The sequence below is a fragment of the Dreissena polymorpha genome, chromosome 5 (assembly GCF_020536995.1).
Source record: "Dreissena polymorpha isolate Duluth1 chromosome 5, UMN_Dpol_1.0, whole genome shotgun sequence".
NCBI classification, from domain to species: Eukaryota; Metazoa; Mollusca; class Bivalvia; order Myida; family Dreissenidae; genus Dreissena; species Dreissena polymorpha.
Genome location: NC_068359.1, coordinates 119,980,241 through 120,000,789, shown reverse-complemented (window position 1 = coordinate 120,000,789; position 20,549 = coordinate 119,980,241). Strand labels below are relative to the sequence as shown.

Genomic DNA, 20,549 nt, shown 5'->3' with positions numbered 1-20,549 from the left:
TACAGACCAACCAGAACAGAAGAAGATTGATGACGAGGGCTTTGAGACGGTGGGGAGTAAGAAGAAAGGAAAGAGCCAGGGAAGAAAGAAAAATGGAGAGAATATACAAGAAATTGATGTAGAAACAGAGGTAAGGGGCTCAAAAAGAGGGAGGAAAGCAGATAGCAATGAGGACATGACCCCTATGCCTAAGAACAAGTTCAAAGTTTTAGATATAGACCCAGATGATTTGGAAGAACACCCACTAGTTATTGATTTAGATTCCCAAGATCTTGTTATGACCCCTGCTGAATAAACTCCCTTTTTACAAAATGTAATAACAATTTCATAAACCCCTTTTTACAAATACCAATAACTGTTTACAATCAATGTTTAATATTACCTAGTGTAAATAGTTCATTTGTATGTATATTTACCATTATATTTTATGTCTTAAAATATAATGTTGGCTTATATACCGAGCACACAGACAATCTGTGTGTCCGATATATTAGCATATTTAACAGTTCATGTCTTCACATTATATATAGTATACTTTTTGTTATAAAATACAGCATATGTATAAATAAAATCTATGTAAATAGTATGTATATATATGCAATTAAAAACTATTACTTTATAATCTTATATAACATAAATGCATTTTTTATTTTATATAAACGTATAAAGAACGTTCATATGCCAGTGTGTGTAAACACTTTTCACCGTTATGTATACTCAATCCATATCTATTATAAAACACCTTTTTTAAACACAATACACAGCAACAATATATCTTTAATCCTTTTCCAATATCCTCGTGGTAAATATGAGCACATCTATCTTTTTCCAACATTACTTCGGTACGTAGTATATTCATTACAGCGAGTTTACAAAATCGTTGGCCGAGTCTCTTTTCTACCTGGTTTAAATCTTTTTAACGCTATTATCGGTTTTTCTATCCTAACACTAAATCATGGACGTCGCAATTTTTTCTTTTAACTACAACCTGAGTTATAAACTAGAACATGGAGTTAAAAATAGAAACTATAAATATTAACGGATTTCGATCCACAAAAAAACAAACCTTCATTAAAGATTACATTTTAATTAATAAAATAAATATATTATGCATACAAGAAACCCATGTAGATAATTACAAAATGTCGAAACAAATAGAAACTTTAATATCAAAAGAATACTTTTATGTATGGAATTTTTCTAATAACCTTTCTTGCGGATGTTGTATAATCGTAAATTATACGAATATTAAATGTTCTAAATTTCAAATTGATTTTGATGGTCGTTTCATTTCCTTAGATATACAATACTTAAATGATTATTTTAAAATTTGTAATATTTATGCACCGAATAAACCAGGTGACAGAAATATTTTTTTTGAATCAATTAAACATTATTTAGTGTCATCAAACAAATTAATTATTTTAGGAGACTTTAACTTCATTTTAAACCCACTCTTAGATAAAATAGGAGGTACATTTATTGATACAATAAAAGGTTGTAAAGTTTTCAAACAAATAGTTGAAACATTTAAATTAACAGATATTTATAGACAACTTAATCCAGATAAAGTAATAACAACTTGGGGTAGGAAATGTTTAACATAATCTATTTCATGTCGTTTAGACAGAATTTATATTGAAAAGTCACTTATTGAACAATGTAAAAACGTAGATATTATTCCATGTCCATTTTCAGATCATGATTTTGTTAGTTTAACTATAAATTTTGAAAATAATAATACATTTAATAGCATAAACATTGGTAAATCATACTGGAAATTAAACAATTCAATTTTTGAAGATGAAGATTTTGTCTCTGCTTTTGAATATTATTTTAAAATTATCAGTAGAACTGAAAATATAACTTTAGAGTGGTGGGACATTTTAAAAACACAAATTAAAGATTTCTGTATTGATTATAGCAAGTCAAAAAATAAAAAATCTTTTGACGAAATCAAAAAACTAGTTAAACAATATAAACATTGTATTGATATTTCGGAAAAAATCGATATTAAAGATAAATTAAATAAACTTCAAGACAATTTATAAAAAGGGGCATATATAAGAAGTAAAATACATATTTTAAATAATAATGAAAACTCGAGTACATTGTATCATAACAAGGAATTTAAAAATGGTAATAACAAAATTATACACCATATTATTGATGGTGGAGTTGATAAAAAATCAACTGATGACATTTTAAATTCATTTAAAACATTTTATAAAGAACTGTATACGGAAGAGCAAGTAGATGCATCATTTAATGATAACTTTTTTAATAATTTACCTCAAGTATCAAAGGATGATAATACTATGTTAAATAGCCCCTTATCATTAGATGAAATTAAATTAGCTTTAAAAGATATGGATCACACTAAAAGTCCAGGTAGTGATGGTTTAACTTCCTTTATTTACATTAAATTCTTCCATTTATTTGGCAATATTTTATTACAATTATACAATACATGTTTTGATTTAGGCCATATGTCTGAATCACAAAAAATATCTTATATTACATTATTATGCAAAGATCCAAATAATAAAACATCAGTTAAAAATTATAGACCTATTTCTCTTTTAAATATTGATAGAAAAATTTTATCAAAAATATTAGCAAATAGATTAGGTCAGGTTTTAGACTCGATCATTGGTATTTCTCAAACATGTTCTGTTCCAGGTCGTTCTATTTTTGACAATGTACATTTAATTAGAAACATTATTGATTATGTTGAGCAAAAGAATATAAATGCTTGCTTTATTTGTCTAGACCAGGAAAAGGCGTTCGACAGAGTTTCATGGTCCTACCTTTATGATACACTTGTTTCATTTGGTTTTTCAGATACATTCATAACTTGGATTAAAATTTTATATAAGGATATTAAATCGTCTGTAATTGTTAATGGTCATATATCTGATCCTTTCTCATTATTTCGTTCTGTTCGTCAAGGTTGTTCATTATCACCTCTTTTATATGTACTTTGTCTTGAACCATTTGCTAAAATAATTCAAGATGATAACAATATAAATGGTATACAGACACCAGGAAATAAATTTCATGTTAAAATGTCTTTATATGCCGATGATAATACATCGGTATTAACAGATGACAAATCTATGTTTCATTTCTTTCGTCATGTTTCTGATTTTCAAAAAGTTTCAGGTTCTAAAATAAATTATAATAAAAGTTGTGGATTGTTTTTAGGTAAGTGGAAAAGCAGGTCTGACCATCCATTTGGTATATCATGGGTAAAAAATGTTAAATTACTTGGATATAAATTTGGCTATGATTTAACTGATGATGATATGTTCAATGAATCTTATATTAATTTCTCAAATACATTAAATTTGTGGTGTAATAAATGTAAATCTTTTAAAGGTAAAAGTTCTGTTTTAAATACATATGTGCTATCAAAAATTCTTTATTTTGTTCAATGTCAAACAATTCCGAGTCACTATATTAATATGATACAAAAAAGTTGTTTTAAGTTTATATGGGGCAGTGTTTACGAACCAATAGCTCGAAAAACATTATTTTTAGACTTCACTTTAGGTGGCCTTCGGGAACCTAATGTTCAACAAAGAATTAATGCATTTTATTTATCACATTTATTTAAACTGTTAAATGATTATAATTCTCCTTGGGTATATTTTACAAGGTATTGGATAGGTATGCAACTTAGAAAATTTAATCCTTCATTACATAGTAACAGTGAACCCCACAGTGAATTTGTTCCTTCTTTTTATGTTGAATGTTTAAGGGTATTTCGTAAATTGATAAAGGATGTTCAAACTGAAAATTTTAAACAGTGGTCTGTAAAAGAAATATATACATTTTTAATAAATCCAAATAATGAATATATTCCAAAATGTAATAAAGAATTTCCATTAATTGATTTTAAAAATACATTTAGAAATATATTTTCCATGGCAGTTGATCCTGTGTGTAGGAATACTTGTTTTAGGTTAGCGCATTCTGTTGTGTATGTGAATAAATATTTATACGATAAAAAGTTTAACCATGCAAAAAAGAAATGTACTTTTTGTAATTGTGACGAAACTGCCCAACATTTATTTATAGATTGTTTGTTTACCTCCCCTTTAAACAAAACTGTTTTATATTTAATTGATATACTTACGATTGAAAACATTAATATTAATCCTAAATGGTTCCAGTTTTTTGATGTAAAAAATGTTGGAAGTATTTAATTAAAATATGTATATTTAATATTTTTGTCAGAATCAAGACATATTATTTGGACATGTAGGAATTCCGTCAAACATGAAAAAATATTATTATCTCCCTTAGACATAATTATTAAATTTATAAATAGAATAAAATATAGAATTACATTAGATTTTCATCGCTTAACACAGGATTTCTTTTATTTATATTGGGGTGGATTATGTCACACAACCAATGAAAATATTGTTTTTCATAGAGAACTTGATTACCAAAATTACTTAACATATTTATAATATTTTACTTGTTTTCTGCTGTTGCGTTTTCTCTCTGATTTCAGGATGACAGCAGCGAGGATGTGGGGAGCCGGTGCTCGGGTTGTCATCCTGGGTCAGAGAGAGAGAACAACAAAGTGATACAGTGTTTTGTGTCATTTGCGTGATGAGTTTTTGTATTGATGTATTTATATATGTATCATCACTGTTATCATCAATGTTCCTATGAATCATTTCAATCATATATCATATACTGTGTAACCCGGTCATGGGCTCATCTCATTTCATTCATTGAATTTCATTATCACTCATGTTTCATCACTATGTATATACGCTATACCATTGCCTCATTTACATTCATGTAGGACATAGGAACACTGTACTAACCTTTCTTGCGTATTGAGTTTCATTTCAAAAAATATATTTCATATTATACATGCTTTTTCACACTTGTTCAGGCTTAACTGGATGGTGGGGTTGAGGCGGGTGAGTAGTTGTACCGAAGGCTGTCACGTGCCTCAACTCCATCATCCAGGGCAGCTGTAGACTATATATCATGATCCTGGCGGACCATCACAGGAAGTGCCCGTGCATGACCTGAGGTGGTTCGCTGGGAACCACATTTTATTTCATTATAGTTTTTTCATTTAAATGTACAACCTTATATGTTTCTTTTCGTTATTCTTTACAATTATTAAGGAAGTGTGGATACATTACTCGTTTTATAATCAAGGATATAAACTCAATACATAATACTAATAAAGACCCGCTTAAATTTAAGATGGTGACTTTTATTTGTTAAAAGCTATCATTGTGTTCTGTTTTACAATAACATCATATAAATTTTACAAAAAAATCATATAATCGTGCAGACGTGAACAAAGACTGGAATATTAATTAAACGTGCAGACGTGCAAAAGACTGTTTGTAAATTGTGAAAAACATAATTTTGTTTCTTATAACTTTGTTAATCTTGTTAAATATTATAATAAGTCACCATACATTTGTTATTTCACATTTAGTTCTTTTAGCGGGTACCTGGGGCAATCTACACCCCAGGGTACGTCATGAATAAAGTTTTATGAAAAAGAAAAATCTTTCGCCTTTTACTAAAGATTTCCGTGCAGTGGAACATTCAATGAGTCTATAGACTTATTTCTGAAGTCCTGTTAATTCAGGATATGCGATAATGTGTCAATACATAAACCTTGGTGGCAGCTAGGCACCCGAGTCTAAATATATTGTTTGTTCTAAAAAATATGGAACGCTTCACGAATTTGCGTGTCATCCTTGCGCAGGGGCCATGCTAATCTTCTCTGTATCGTTCCAATTTAAGTATATGTACTGCCGAAGCAGTACGAAAAAGGACGTTGCCATAATGCTGTATATATGTGTTGCTATCTGATGCACACTTTTGCAGGTTCAAATGCGCGCTAAAATGCCCGTATGCGTGTGTTCCGCCTCAGATACTTACCTAGAGGTATTTCGGCCGGCAGTGTATATTCGCTTTCTACGGTCGCAGCGTACTAGGATACGCGAATGAGATGCCGACATCGTTTCAATCGCGTGCAACGGAACAGAAGAGCGCAGCTGTGAATGGTAAATGTTAAACATTGCGACGCACTGTACTAATTTTACCAGTCTATTTTTTCAGCCACGACGTATTGTGTTTTCCGAACAAAAGCTGTACGTATACAATAGCTTCACTATTAATAGCGTTTTCCAGCCAATAGCTGTGCGTTTACAATGGCTTCACTATTAAGGTCGGTCATAATATACTAAATAGTTTCCCTGTAGAATTCAATGTAAAAGCGCGACAACTTTAAGCGAAAATAAGTGCAACATTTTGCACATAGAGACCCCATAACAATACCTTTTCTTAAAGGCCATTCTAAGCGGAATCGATTTATGCAATACAAAAGGTACGCCATGTTCAAACCAGGCAAGAACTTGACACGAATCAAAATCGACTGTTTTTGCAACTTTTGTTTTCGGCCGTTTCTTAGTGGAATGTAACCTTTTTCAGTGCACTGCTTTACTATAGTCTTCAAGTTTATCATATTTCAGGGATTCAGTAGTGAACACCTATTCATGCCCTACCATTATCTCCGAAAGATAAAACCCGAACGATAGTTTAAAGTGTAAAGCATGCCTTCCTGTCAACTATGATATTTTTTTTAGAGAGTACAGCCCTACATGAAACGATTATTTAGTATACTGTAACCTTAATAGGAACTCTCGTGATTGGCGTTCGTAGCGGAACACTGCAGAGCGTAACCTGCGAGCTGATATACAGGTTCAGTACATCAACCAATGCACGGGCGTTCCCTCTTTAACAACTCTGGTTTCACTACAGTCACGCATAAATCTTTCGCCTTTTACTAAAGATTTCCGTGCAGTGGAACATTCAATGAGTCTATAGACTTATTTCTGAAGTCCTGTTAATTCAGGATATGCGATAATGTGTCAATACATAAACCTTGGTGGCAGCTAGGCACCCGAGTCTAAATATATTGTTTGTTCTAAAAAATATGGAACGCTTCACGAATTTGCGTGTCATCCTTGCGCAGGGGCCATGCTAATCTTCTCTGTATCGTTCCAATTTTAGTATATGTACTGCCGAAGCAGTACGAAAAAGGACGTTGCCATAATGCTGTATATATGTGTTGCTATCTGATGCACACTTTTGCAGGTTCAAATGCGCGCTAAAATGCCCGTATGCGTGTGTTCCGCCTCAGATACTTACCTAGAGGTATTTCGGCCGGCAGTGTATATTCGCTTTCTACGGTCGCAGCGTACTAGGATACGCGAATGAGATGCCGACATCGTTTCAATCGCGTGCAACGGAACAGAAGAGCGCAGCTGTGAATGGTAAATGTTAAACATTGCGACGCACTGTACTAATTTTACCAGTCTATTTTTAGCCACGACGTGTTGTGTTTTCCGAACAAAAGCTGTACGTATACAATAGCTTCACTATTAATAGCGTTTTCCAGCCAATAGCTGTGCGTTTACAATGGCTTCACTATTAAGGTCGGTCATAATATACTAAATAGTTTCCCTGTAGAATTCAATGTAAAAGCGCGACAACTTTAAGCGAAAATAAGTGCAACATTTTGCACATAGAGACCCCATAACAATACCTTTTCTTAAAGGCCATTCTAAGCGGAATCGATTTATGCAATACAAAAGGAACGCCATGTTCAAACCAAGCAAGAACTTGACACGAATCAAAATCGACTGTTTTTGCAACTTTTGTTTTCGGCCGTTTCTTAGTGGAATGTAACCTTTTTCAGTGCACTGCTTTACTATAGTCTTCAAGTTTATCATATTTCAGGGATTCAGTAGTGAACACCTATTCATGCCCTACCATTATCTCCGAAAGATAAAACCCGAACGATAGTTTAAAGTGTAAAGCATGCCTTCCTGTCAACTATGATATTTTTTTTAGAGAGTACAGCCCTACATGAAACGATTATTTAGTATACTGTAACCTTAATAGGAACTCTCGTGATTGGCGTTCGTAGCGGAACACTGCAGAGCGTAACCTGCGAGCTGATATACAGGTTCAGTACATCAACCAATGCACGGGCGTTCCCTCTTTAACAACTCTGGTTTCACTACAGTCACGCATAAATCTTTCGCCTTTTACTAAAGATTTCCGTGCAGTGGAACATTCAATGAGTCTATAGACTTATTTCTGAAGTCCTGTTAATTCAGGATATGCGATAATGTGTCAATACATAAACCTTGGTGGCAGCTAGGCATCCGAGTCTAAATACATTGTTTGTTCTAAAAAATATGGAACGCTTCACGAATTTGCGTGTCATCCTTGCGCAGGGGACGGAGTGATCTTCTCCCCAAAACATGGAACAACGCCCCATCTTCATTGGCTAAAACGGTTCCATTTGTTCCAAGTTTGATCCAACTTTCGACCAATGAAATTGGACGCTTTTGGCGCGTGACTTGTGACGTTTTCGCTTGGTTTCACGGGCGCCGCCATCTTGGATTTCATACAGTCATTTTAGCGTTATTTAGTGTCTTTTATTCGTTATTTTGCATACACTTCGATTAAAATCAGTGCCTTTTATTGGGATATATCTGCATCAGGTAAGAAATCGCCATCGCAATAGTCAATATATGAAAATTTCGCATGACCTACTTCTAAGCGGGAGATTGTTTACACGAAAATTCCAAATATTTTTCAGGACAAGTTTTTCGATTATAACGACTCGTACAGCATTTTCTTTGGTATTAATCGAACCGGTTTAGTGTAAAATGAGTGCGTGTACATTAATTTTTCCATTGCATGCGTATTTCGGCAGAAAATCGATGCTGTCAATTTTACCCCACCCACCGATGTTTGCATTGAAATGTCAAACGATTAAAAACATGTTTTTAAGGTCTGAACCCGTTGTCAGCTACTTTTTCCAGGTGGATATCAGTAGAATGCTCGTTTACTTATATGTTACAACCGTAAATATGCTGTATGATAACATAAAAACCCTTTGTTTAAAAAAAATTCTTTGACAGACATGCAAAATATCCCCAAATGATCAAATTTTTACAACTTGTGTATAAAGGGCATCTATTCGTTTTGATAATGCTTCTTATTTCCACTTTATAAAGGCCTATCAGCAAGGCTTTCTGAACGGCAGAGTGGCCCTCAAGCAGGAAGGTTATGAGATGCCGAGGAAGGCGGACATGGCGCTGTCACAGAAGAAGAAGGTCTAGGCTGCATCACTGGTGGCTTCTTCCCTCAGCCCCGCGGCGGTTGTTCAGAAGCCGCTGAAATCCAAGGCTACAGTTACTGCGACAGGTAAAAAGCACTCACCCTGCATAAAATTGCTGATTTGTTTAATATTTGGTACCAGCCGACACATATTTTTAAGTGTATTTCATTAAATTTGGCATATATATTAATAAAAATGGCATCGTATGAACCAGTTGTCATAGTAGAAGCCACATTGAAGCCTTATATGCATTGATCTGTTATTATTTGGGCACAAATAATTTAACTGTGTGAAAACCCTACATACATATGCTTAATTTTTTTCTTATTTGGTACCTAGCCGACATATATATTATTAAAAATGGTATCGTATGAACCAGTAGTCATAGTATAAGCAACATTGAAGCCTAATATGCATTCATCTGTTATGATTTGGGCACATACAATTTTACTGTGTTAGCACCCTACATAAAAATGCTGATTTTTTTCTTATTTGTTACCAGCCGACACACATTTTCAAGTCTATTTCATTTAATTTGGCATATATATTAATAAAAATGGCATCTAATGAACCAGTAGTCATAGTATAAGCAACATTGAAGCCTAATATGCATTCATCTATTGTTATTTGGGCACATACAGATTTTTTTCACTTATCTGGGTGTATGTTGGCTCCACGTCACACAATACAGTCATTGTAGTTTAATTGAAAAACACATCTTACTATGTGAGATGAGTTCTGGGTTCAAGCCCCAGCAGTGGCCTATCAAGTGTGAAATACATAGCCATTATGATTTAATATAACACATTTATTTATTTAAACAGTACAATTCAATATAAGTAATAATGTTAAAGGGGCATTGCTGCTTAGCCATTTTTGGGACTATTTTGTGATTTTTGGCCATTTTTGACATTGAATATCAGGATATATATACATCCAAAGCATAAATGTTTCTAAATTTGTAAAAAAACTAGTCGAAATGTGCAGAATATTAAAAATTAAATAAACAAAGTTATCTATTTAAACAGTACAAATATATATAAGTAATAGTGTTAAAGGGGCATTGCTGCTTAAACATTTTTGGGACTATATTGTGATTGTTGGTCAACTTTGACATTGAATAACAGAGTTTATATACATTCAAAGCATAAATAATTCTAAATTTGTAAACAACAAGTCAAAGTATGCAAACTATTTAAAATCAAATATGCACAGTGATCTATTTAAACAATACAATAAAATATAAGTAATAATGTTAAAGGGGCATTGCTGCTTAGCCATTTTTGGGACTGTATTTGCAACTCTCCGATGTCTAAAAGTCATTTAAATGCCACTTAAAGACATTTTTTGTAGAAAATGACCCATTTGTGCTGTCTATTATCAAAGTTTTACGCAATCAGGTCCAATAGGGCTCATTCTGTAGCTTGTCTGTACCATAATCTATAATAAGGCCAAGTTTCAGCAGATTTAGCTCCACTTCACACGATACAGTCATTGTAGTTTAATTGAAAAACGCATCCTACTATGTGAGATGAGTTCTGGGTTCAAACCCCAGCAGTGGCCTATCAAGTGTGAAATACTGAGCCATTATGATTAAATATACTTAGTTATATATTTAAACAGTACAATTCAATATAAGGAATACTGTTAAAGGGGCATTGCTGCTTAGCCATTTTTGGGACTTTATTGTGATTTTTTGGCCAACTATGACATTGAATAACAGGGTTTATATACACCCCAAGCATAAATGCTTCTGAATTTGTTAAAAGAAAATAGTCGAAGTGTGCAGAATATAAAAAATTGCAATTCTCTGAGGTCTAAAAGTCATTTAAATGCCACTTAAAGTTGACATTGTTTTGTGAAAAATGACCCATTTTATGCTGTAAATTATGAATGTTTTGCGCAGTCAGGTCCAACAGCGCCCGTTTTGTAGCTTGTTTGGACCATAATCTATAATACTGCCAAGTTTCAGCTGATTTGACCCAGTGGTTCCAATTTTGCTGCTTAGCCATTGTTGGGACTTTATTGTGATTTTTTGGCCAATTTTGACATTGAATAACATGGTTTATATACATCCCAAGCATAAATGCTTCTAAATTTGTCAAAAAAATAGTCGACGTGTGCAGAATATTATAAATTCTGAGGTCTAAAAGTCATTAAAATGCCACTTAAAGTTGACATCGTTTATAAAAAATGACCCATTTTATGCTGTTAATAATGAATGTTTTACGCAGTCAGGTCCAAAAGCGCTCATTTTGTAGCTTGTTTGGACCATAATCTATAATACTGCCAAGTTTCAGCTGATTTAACCCAGTGATACCGATTTTGCTGCTTAGCCATTGTTGGGACTTTATTGTGATTTTTGGTCGACTTTGACATTCAAATAACAGGGTTTATATGCATCCCAAGCATAAATGCTTTTAAGTTTGTGCAAAACAGTCGAAGTGTGCAGAATATAAAAAAATTGCAACTCTCTGAGGTCTAAAAGTCATTTTAAATGCCACTTAAAGTTGACATTTTCTGTAAAAAATGACCCATTTTGTGCTGTCAATTATGAATGATTTACTCAGTCAGGTACAAAAGCGTCCATTTTATAGCTTGTTTGGACCATAATCTATACAATTGCAAAGTTTCATCCAAATCGGCCCCGTGGTTCCGATTTTATACGCCGTCAAAGAACCTCGGTGCGCAAAATAGGGCATTTTTCCCGCCTTTTTTCTTGAAAAGCAAAATCGACAAACGCCCTGTCGTTAAGCGGTTTTTACGACGCGATTTACTATGGCCCTGTCGACAACGGCCCGCAAACGCCTTTTTTTCGGGCGTTTTCTGCGTTTTTTTATGGCCCCTTATTTGCGTTTTTTTAAATCCGAACGGCTGGGGAGAAGATTGCGCTCCTTCCTTTGCGCAGGGGCCATGCTAATCTTCTCTGTATCGTTCCAATTTTAGTATATGTACTGCCGAAGCAGTACGAAAAAGGACGTTGCCATAATGCTGTATATATGTGTTGCTATCTGATGCACACTTTTGCAGGTTCAAATGCGCGCTAAAATGCCCGTATGCGTGTGTTCCGCCTCAGATACTTACCTAGAGGTATTTCGGCCGGCAGTGTATATTCGCTTTCTACGGTCGCAGCGTACTAGGATACGCGAATGAGATGCCGACATCGTTTCAATCGCGTGCAACGGAACAGAAGAGCGCAGCTGTGAATGGTAAATGTTAAACATTGCGACGCACTGTACTAATTGTACCAGTCTATTTTTAGCCACGACGTTTTGTGTTTTCCGAACAAAAGCTGTACGTATACAATAGCTTCACTATTAATAGCGTTTTCCAGCCAATAGCTGTGCGTTTACAATGGCTTCACTATTAAGGTCGGTCATAATATACTAAATAGTTTCCCTGTAGAATTCAATGTAAAAGCGCGACAACTTTAAGCGAAAATAAGTGCAACATTTTGCACATAGAGACCCCATAACAATACCTTTTCTTAAAGGCCATTCTAAGCGGAATCGATTTATGCAATACAAAAGGTACGCCATGTTCAAACCAAGCAAGAACTTGACACGAATCAAAATCGACTGTTTTTGCAACTTTTGTTTTCGGCCGTTTCTTAGTGGAATGTAACCTTTTTCAGTGCACTGCTTTACTATAGTCTTCAAGTTTATCATATTTCAGGGATTCAGTAGTGAACACCTATTCATGCCCTACCATTATCTCCGAAAGATAAAACCCGAACGATAGTTTAAAGTGTAAAGCATGCCTTCCTGTCAACTATGATATTTTTTTAGAGAGTACAGCCCTACATGAAACGATTATTTAGTATACTGTAACCTTAATAGGAACTCTCGTGATTGGCGTTCGTAGCGGAACACTGCAGAGCGTAACCTGCGAGCTGATATACAGGTTCAGTACATCAACAAATGCACGGGCGTTCCCTCTTTAACAACTCTGGTTTCACTACAGTCACGCATAAATCTTTCGCCTTTTACTAAAGATTTCCGTGCAGTGGAACAATCAATGAGTCTATAGACTTATTTCTGAAGTCCTGTTAATTCAGGATATGCGATAATGTGTCAATACATAAACCTTGGTGGCAGCTAGGCACCCGAGTCTAAATATATTGTTTGTTCTAAAAAATATGGAACGCTTCACGAATTTGCGTGTCATCCTTGCGCAGGGGACGTTCTAATCTTCTCCCCAAAAGATGGAACAATGCTCCATCTTTATTGGCTAATACGGTTCCATTTGTTCCAACTTTGATCCAACTTTCGACCAATGAAACTGGACGCTTTTGGCGCGTGACTCGTGACGTATTCGCTTGGTTTCACGGGCGCCGCCATCTTGGATTTCATAGAGTGATTTTAGCGGTAGTTAGTGTCTTTTATTCGTTATTTTGCATACACTTCGATTTAAATCAGTGCCTTTTATTGGGATATATCTGCATCAGGTAAGAAATCGCCATCACAATAGTCAATATATGAAAATTACGCATGACCTACTTCTAAGCGGGAGATTGTTTACACGAAAATTCCAAATATTTTTCAGGACAAGTTTTTCTATTATTACGACTCGTACAGCGTGTTCTTTGGTATTAATCGAACCAGATTAGTGTAAAATGAATGCGTGTACATTGATTTTTCTATTGCATGCGTATTTCGGCAGAAAACCGATGCTGTCAATTTTACCCCACCCACCAATGTTTGCATTGAAATGTCAAACCATTAAAAACATGTTTTTAACGTCTGAACCCGTTGTCAGCTACTGTTTCCAGGTGGATATCAGTAGAATACTCGTTTACTTATATGTTACAAACGTAAATGTGCTGTATGATAACATAAAAACCCTTTGTTGAAAAAAAATTCTTTGACAGACATGCAAAATATCCACAAATGTTTACAAATTATGTTTAAAGGGCATCTATTCGTTTTTATAATGCTTCTTATTTCCACTTTATAAAGGCCTATCAGCAAGGCTTCCGGAACGGCAGAGTGGCCATCAAGCAGGAAGGTCATGAGATGCCGAGGAAGGCGGACATGGCGCTGTCACAGACGAAGAAGGTCTAGGCGGCATCACTGGTGGCTTCTTCCCTTAGCCCCGCGGCGGTTGTTCAGAAGCTGCTGAAATCCAAGGCTACAGTTACTGCGACAGGTAAAAAGCACTCACCCTGCATAAAATTGCTTATTTGTTTAATATTTGGTACCAGCCGACACATATTTTCAAGTGTATTTCATTAAATTTGGCATATATATTAATAAAAATGGCATCGTATGAACCAGTTGTCATAGTATAAGCCACATTGAAGCCTTATATGCATTTATCTGTTATTATTTGGGCACAAATAATTTAACTGTGTGAAAACCATACATACAAATGCTGATTTTTTTCTTATTTGGTACCTAGTTGACATATATATTAATTAAAATGGCATCATATGAACCAGTAGTCATAGTATAAGCAACATTGAAGCCTAATATGCATTTATCTGTTATGATTTGGGCACATACCATTTTACTGTGTTAGCACCCTACATAGAAATGCTGATTTGTTTCTTATTTGCTACCAGCCGACACACATTTTCAAGTCTATTTCATTAAATTTGGCATATTTATTAATAAAAATGGCATCTAATGAACCAGTAGTCAAAGTATAAGCAACATTGAAGCCTAATATGCATTCATCTATTGTTATTTGGGCACATAAAGATTGTTTTCACTTATGTGGGTGTATGTTGGCTCCACTTCACACGATACAGTCATTGTAGTTTAATTGAAAAACACATCTCACTATGTGAGATGAGTTCTGGGTTCAAGCCCCAGCAGTGGCCTATCAAGTGTGAAATACATAGCCATTATGATTTTATATAACACATTTATTTATTTAAACAGTACAATTCAATATAAGTAATAATGTTAAAGGGGCATTGCTGCTTAGCCATTTTTGGGACTGTATTTGCAACTCTCTGATGTCTAAAAGTCATATAAATGCCACTTAAAGACATTTTTTTGTAGAAAATGACCCATTTGTGCTGTCTTTTATCAAAGTTTTACGCAATCAGGTCCAATAGGGCTCATTCTGTAGCTTGTCTGTACCATAATCTATAATAAGGCCAAGTTTCAGCAGATTCGGCTCCAATTCACACGATACAGTCATTGTAGTTTAATTGAAAAACTCATCCTATTATGTGAGATGAGTTCTGGGTTCAAACCCCAGCAGTGGCCTATCAAGTGTGAAATACTGAGCCATTATGATTAAATATACTTAGTTATATATTTAAACAGTACAATTCAATATAAGGAATACTGTTAAAGGGGCATTGCTGCTTAGCCATTTTTGGGACTTTATTGTGAATTTTGGGCCAACTATGACATTGAATAACAGGGTTTATATACACCCCAAGCATAAATGCTTCTAAATTTGTTAAAAGAAAATAGTCGACGTGTGCAGAATATAAAAAATTGCAACTCTCTGAGGTCTAAAAGTCATTTAAATGCCACTTAAAGTTGACATTGTTTTGTGAAAAATGACCTATTTTATGCTGTAAATTATGAATGTTTTGCGCAGTCAGGTCCTAAAGCGCCCGTTTTCTAGCTTGTTTGGACCATAATCTATAATACTGCCAAGTTTCAGCTGATTTGACCCAGTGGTTCCAATTTTGCTGCTTAGCCATTTATGGGACTTTATTGTGATTTTTTGGCCAATTTTGACATTGAATAACACGGTTTATATACATCCCAAGCATAAATGCTTCTAAATTTGTCAAAAAAATAGTCGACGTGTGCAGAATATTATAAATTCTGAGGTCTAAAAGTCATTAAAATGCCACTTAAAGTTGACATTGTTTGTAAAAAATGACCCATTTTATGCTGTTAATAATGAATGTTTTACGCAGTCAGGTCCAAAAGCGCTCATTTTGTAGCTTGTTTGGACCATAATCTATAATACTGCCAAGTTTCAGCTGATTTGACCCAGTGGTACCGATTTTGCTGTTTAGCCATTTTTGGGACTTTATTGTGATTTTTGGTCGACTTTGACATTCAAATAACAGGGTTTATATGCATCCCAAGCATAAATGCTTTTAAGTTTGTGCAAAACAAGTCGAAGTGTGCAGAATATAAAAAAATTGCAACTCTCTGAGGTCTAAAAGTCATTTTAAATGCCACTTAAAGTTGACACTTTCTGTAAAAAATGACCCATTTTGTGCTGTCAATTATGAATGTTTTACTCAGTCAGGTACAAAAGCGTCCATTTTATAGCTTGTTTGGACCATAATCTATAAAATTGCCAAGTTTCATCCAAATCGGCCCCGTGGTTCCGATTCTATACGCCGTCAAAGAACCTCGGTGTGCAAAATAGGGCATTTTTCCCGCCTTTTTTCTTGAAAAGCAAAATCGACAAAAGCCCTGTCGATAAGCGGTTTTTACGACGCGATTTTCAATGGCCCTGTCGACAACGGCCCGCAAACGCCTTTTTTTCGGGCGTTTTCTGCGTTTTTTTATGGCCCCTTATTTGCGTTTTTTTAAATTGGAACGGCTGGGGAGAAGATTGCGCTCCTTCCTTTGCGCAGGGGCCATGCTAATCTTCTCTGTATCGTTCCAATTTTAGTATATGTACTGCCGAAGCAGTACGAAAAAGGACGTTGCCATAATGCTGTATATATGTGTTGCTATCTGATGCACACTTTTGCAGGTTCAAATGCGCGCTAAAATGCCCGTATGCGTGTGTTCCGCCTCAGATACTTACCTAGAGGTATTTCGGCCGGCAGTGTATATTCGCTTTCTACGGTCGCAGCGTACTAGGATACGCGAATGAGATGCCGACATCGTTTCAATCGCGTGCAACGGAACAGAAGAGCGCAGCTGTGAATGGTAAATGTTAAACATTGCGACGCACTGTACTAATTTTACCAGTCTATTTTTTCAGCCACGACGTATTGTGTTTTCCGAACAAAAGCTGTACGTATACAATAGCTTCACTATTAATAGCGTTTTCCAGCCAATAGCTGTGCGTTTACAATGGCTTCACTATTAAGGTCGGTCATAATATACTAAATAGTTTCCCTGTAGAATTCAATGTAAAAGCGCGACAACTTTAAGCGAAAATAAGTGCAACATTTTGCACATAGAGACCCCATAACAATATCTTTTCTTAAAGGCCATTCTAAGCGGAATCGATTTATGCAATAAAAAAGGTACGCCATGTTCAAACCAAGCAAGAACTTGACACGAATCAAAATCGACTGTTTTTGCAACTTTTGTTTTCGGCCGTTTCTTAGTGGAATGTAACCTTTTTCAGTGCACTGCTTTACTATAGTCTTCAAGTTTATCATATTTCAGGGATTCAGTAGTGAACACCTATTCATGCCCTACCATTATCTCCGAAAGATAAAACCCGAACGATAGTTTAAAGTGTAAAGCATGCCTTCCTGTCAACTATGATATTTTTTTAGAGAGTACAGCCCTACATGAAACGATTATTTAGTATACTGTAACCTTAATAGGAACTCTCGTGATTGGCGTTCGTAGCGGAACACTGCAGAGCGTAACCTGCGAGCTGATATACAGGTTCAGTACATCAACCAATGCACGGGCGTTCCCTCTTTAACAACTCTGGTTTCACTACAGTCACGCATAAATCTTTCGCCTTTTACTAAAGATTTTCGTGCAGTGGAACATTCAATGAGTCTATAGACTTATTTCTGAAGTCCTGTTAATTCAGGATATGCGATAATGTGTCAATACATAAACCAAGCTTGGTGGCAGCTAGGCATCCGAGTCTAAATATATTGTTTGTTCTAAAAAATATGGAACGCTTCACGAATTTGCGTGTCATCCTTGCGCAGGGGACGGAGTGATCTTCTCCCCAAAACATGGAACAACGCTCCATCTTGATTGGCTGATACGGTTCCATTTGTTCCAAGTTTGATCCAACTTTCGACCAATGAAACTGCACGCTTTTGGCGCGTGACTCGTGACGTATTCGCTTGGTTTCACGGGCGCCGCTATCTTGGATTTCATAGAGTGATTTTAGCGGTATTTAGTGTCTTTTATTCGTTATTTTGCATACACTTCGATTTAAATCAGTGCCTTTTATTGGGATATATCTGCATCAGGTAAGAAATCGCCATCGCAATAGTCAATATATGAAAATTACGCATGACCTACTTCTAAGCGGGAGATTGTTTACACGAAAATTCCAAATATTTTTCAGGACAAGTTTTTCTATTATTACGACTCGTACAGCGTGTTCTTTGGTATTAATCGAACCAGATTAGTGTAAAATGAATGCGTGTACATTGATTTTTCTATTGCATGCGTATTTCGGCAGAAAACCGATGCTGTCAATTTTACCCCACCCACCAATGTTTGCATTGAAATGTCAAACCATTAAAAACATGTTTTTAACGTCTGAACCCGTTGTCAGCTACTGTTTCCAGGTGGATATCAGTAGAATACTCGTTTACTTATATGTTACAAACGTAAATGTGCTGTATGATAACATAAAAACCCTTTGTTGAAAAAAAATTCTTTGACAGACATGCAAAATATCCACAAATGTTTACAAATTATGTTTAAAGGGCATCTATTCGTTTTTATAACGCTTCTTATTTCCACTTTATAAAGGCCTATCAGCAAGGCTTCCGGAACGGCAGAGTGGCCATCAAGCAGGAAGGTCATGAGATGCCGAGGAAGGCGGACATGGCGCTGTCACAGACGAAGAAGGTCTAGGCGGCATCACTGGTGGCTTCTTCCCTTAGCCCCGCGGCGGTTGTTCAGAAGCTGCTGAAATCCAAGGCTACAGTTACTGCGACAGGTAAAAAGCACTCACCCTGCATAAAATTGCTTATTTGTTTAATATTTGGTACCAGCCGACACATATTTTCAAGTGTATTTCATTAAATTTGGCATATATATTAATAAAAATGGCATCGTATGAACCAGTTGTCATAGTATAAGCCACATTGAAGCCTTATATGCATTTATCTGTTATTATTTGGGCACAAATAATTTAACTGTGTGAAAACCATACATACAAATGCTGATTTTTTTCTTATTTGGTACCTAGTTGACATATATATTAATTAAAATGGCATCATATGAACCAGTAGTCATAGTATAAGCAACATTGAAGCCTAATATGCATTTATCTGTTATGATTTGGGCACATACCATTTTACTGTGTTAGCACCCTACATAGAAATGCTGATTTTTTTCTTATTTGCTACCAGCCGACACACATTTTCAAGTCTATTTCATTAAATTTGGCATATTTATTAATAAAAATGGCATCTAATGAACCAGTAGTCAAAGTATAAGCAACATTGAAGCCTAATATGCATTCATCTATTGTTATTTGGGCACATAAAGATTGTTTTCACTTATGTGGGTGTATGTTGGCTCCACTTCACACGATACAGTCATTGTAGTTTAATTGAAAAACACATCTCACTATGTAAGATGAGTTCTGGGTTCAAGCCCCAGCAGTGGCCTATCAAGTGTGAAATACATAGCCATTATGATTTAATATAACACATTTATTTATTTAAACAGTACAATTCAATATAAGTAATAATGTTAAAGGGGCATTGCTGCTTAGCCATTTTTGGGACTATTTTGTGATTTTTGGCCAATTTTGACATTGAATATCAGGATATATATACATCCAAAGCATAAATGTTTCTAAATTTTAAAAAAACTAGTCGTATTGTGCAGAATATTAAAAATTAAATAAACAAAGTTATCTATTTAAACAGTACAATTATATATAAGTAATAGTGTTAAAGGGGCATTGCTGCTTAAACATTTTTGGGACTTTATTGTGATTTTTGGTCAACTTTGACATTGAATAACAGAGTTTATATACATTCCAAGCATAAATGTTTCTAAATTTGTAAACAACAAGTCAAAGTATGCAAACTATTTAAAATCAATTATGCACAGTGATCTATTTAAACAATACAATAAAATATAAGTAATAAATGTTAAAGGGGCATTGCTGCTTAGCCATTTTTGGGACTGTATTTGCAACTCTCTAATGTCTAAAAGTCATATAAATGCCACTTAAAGACATTTTTTTGTAGAAAATGACCCATTTGTGCTGTCTTTTATCAAAGTTTTACGCAATCAGGTCCAATAGGGCTCATTCTGTAGCTTGTCTGTACCATAATCTATAATAAGGCCAAGTTTCAGCAGATTCGGCTCCAATTCACACGATACAGTCATTGTAGTTTAATTGAAAAACTCATACTATTATGTGAGATGAGTTCTGGGTTCAAACCCCAGCAGTGGCCTATCAAGTGTGAAATACTGAGCCATTATGATTAAATATACTTAGTTATATATTTAAACAGTACAATTCA

The 20,549-nt window shown here is 34.9% G+C and overlaps 9 non-coding genes and 1 pseudogene across 9 annotated transcripts; 5 read left to right on the top strand and 5 right to left on the bottom strand.

The window, feature by feature from the left end:
* Positions 1–5,527: 5,527 nt before the first annotated feature.
* On the top strand, positions 5,528–5,641 carry LOC127832749 (U5 spliceosomal RNA). Its single transcript, XR_008027107.1, has one exon. It is a non-coding gene; the product is annotated as a U5 spliceosomal RNA (small nuclear RNA).
* Positions 5,642–5,713: 72 nt separating this feature from the next.
* LOC127832832 (U6 spliceosomal RNA) lies at positions 5,714–5,819 on the bottom strand. The gene has a single exon (XR_008027182.1). It is a non-coding gene; the product is annotated as a U6 spliceosomal RNA (small nuclear RNA).
* Positions 5,820–6,796: 977 nt separating this feature from the next.
* On the top strand, positions 6,797–6,913 carry LOC127832736 (U5 spliceosomal RNA). Its single transcript, XR_008027095.1, has one exon. It is a non-coding gene; the product is annotated as a U5 spliceosomal RNA (small nuclear RNA).
* Positions 6,914–6,985: 72 nt separating this feature from the next.
* Positions 6,986–7,091, bottom strand: LOC127832821 (U6 spliceosomal RNA). Its single transcript, XR_008027171.1, has one exon. It is a non-coding gene; the product is annotated as a U6 spliceosomal RNA (small nuclear RNA).
* Positions 7,092–8,066: 975 nt separating this feature from the next.
* LOC127832735 (U5 spliceosomal RNA) lies at positions 8,067–8,183 on the top strand. The gene has a single exon (XR_008027094.1). It is a non-coding gene; the product is annotated as a U5 spliceosomal RNA (small nuclear RNA).
* A 3,872-nt stretch (positions 8,184–12,055) lies between these two features.
* On the bottom strand, positions 12,056–12,162 carry LOC127832850 (U6 spliceosomal RNA). The gene has a single exon (XR_008027198.1). It is a non-coding gene; the product is annotated as a U6 spliceosomal RNA (small nuclear RNA).
* Positions 12,163–13,136: 974 nt separating this feature from the next.
* Positions 13,137–13,253, top strand: LOC127832899 (U5 spliceosomal RNA). Its single transcript, XR_008027236.1, has one exon. It is a non-coding gene; the product is annotated as a U5 spliceosomal RNA (small nuclear RNA).
* Positions 13,254–13,325: 72 nt separating this feature from the next.
* LOC127832855 (U6 spliceosomal RNA) lies at positions 13,326–13,414 on the bottom strand (annotated as a pseudogene).
* A 3,294-nt stretch (positions 13,415–16,708) lies between these two features.
* LOC127832848 (U6 spliceosomal RNA) lies at positions 16,709–16,818 on the bottom strand. Its single transcript, XR_008027196.1, has one exon. It is a non-coding gene; the product is annotated as a U6 spliceosomal RNA (small nuclear RNA).
* Positions 16,819–17,794: 976 nt separating this feature from the next.
* LOC127832745 (U5 spliceosomal RNA) lies at positions 17,795–17,911 on the top strand. Its single transcript, XR_008027104.1, has one exon. It is a non-coding gene; the product is annotated as a U5 spliceosomal RNA (small nuclear RNA).
* The last annotated feature ends 2,638 nt before the right edge of the window (positions 17,912–20,549 follow it).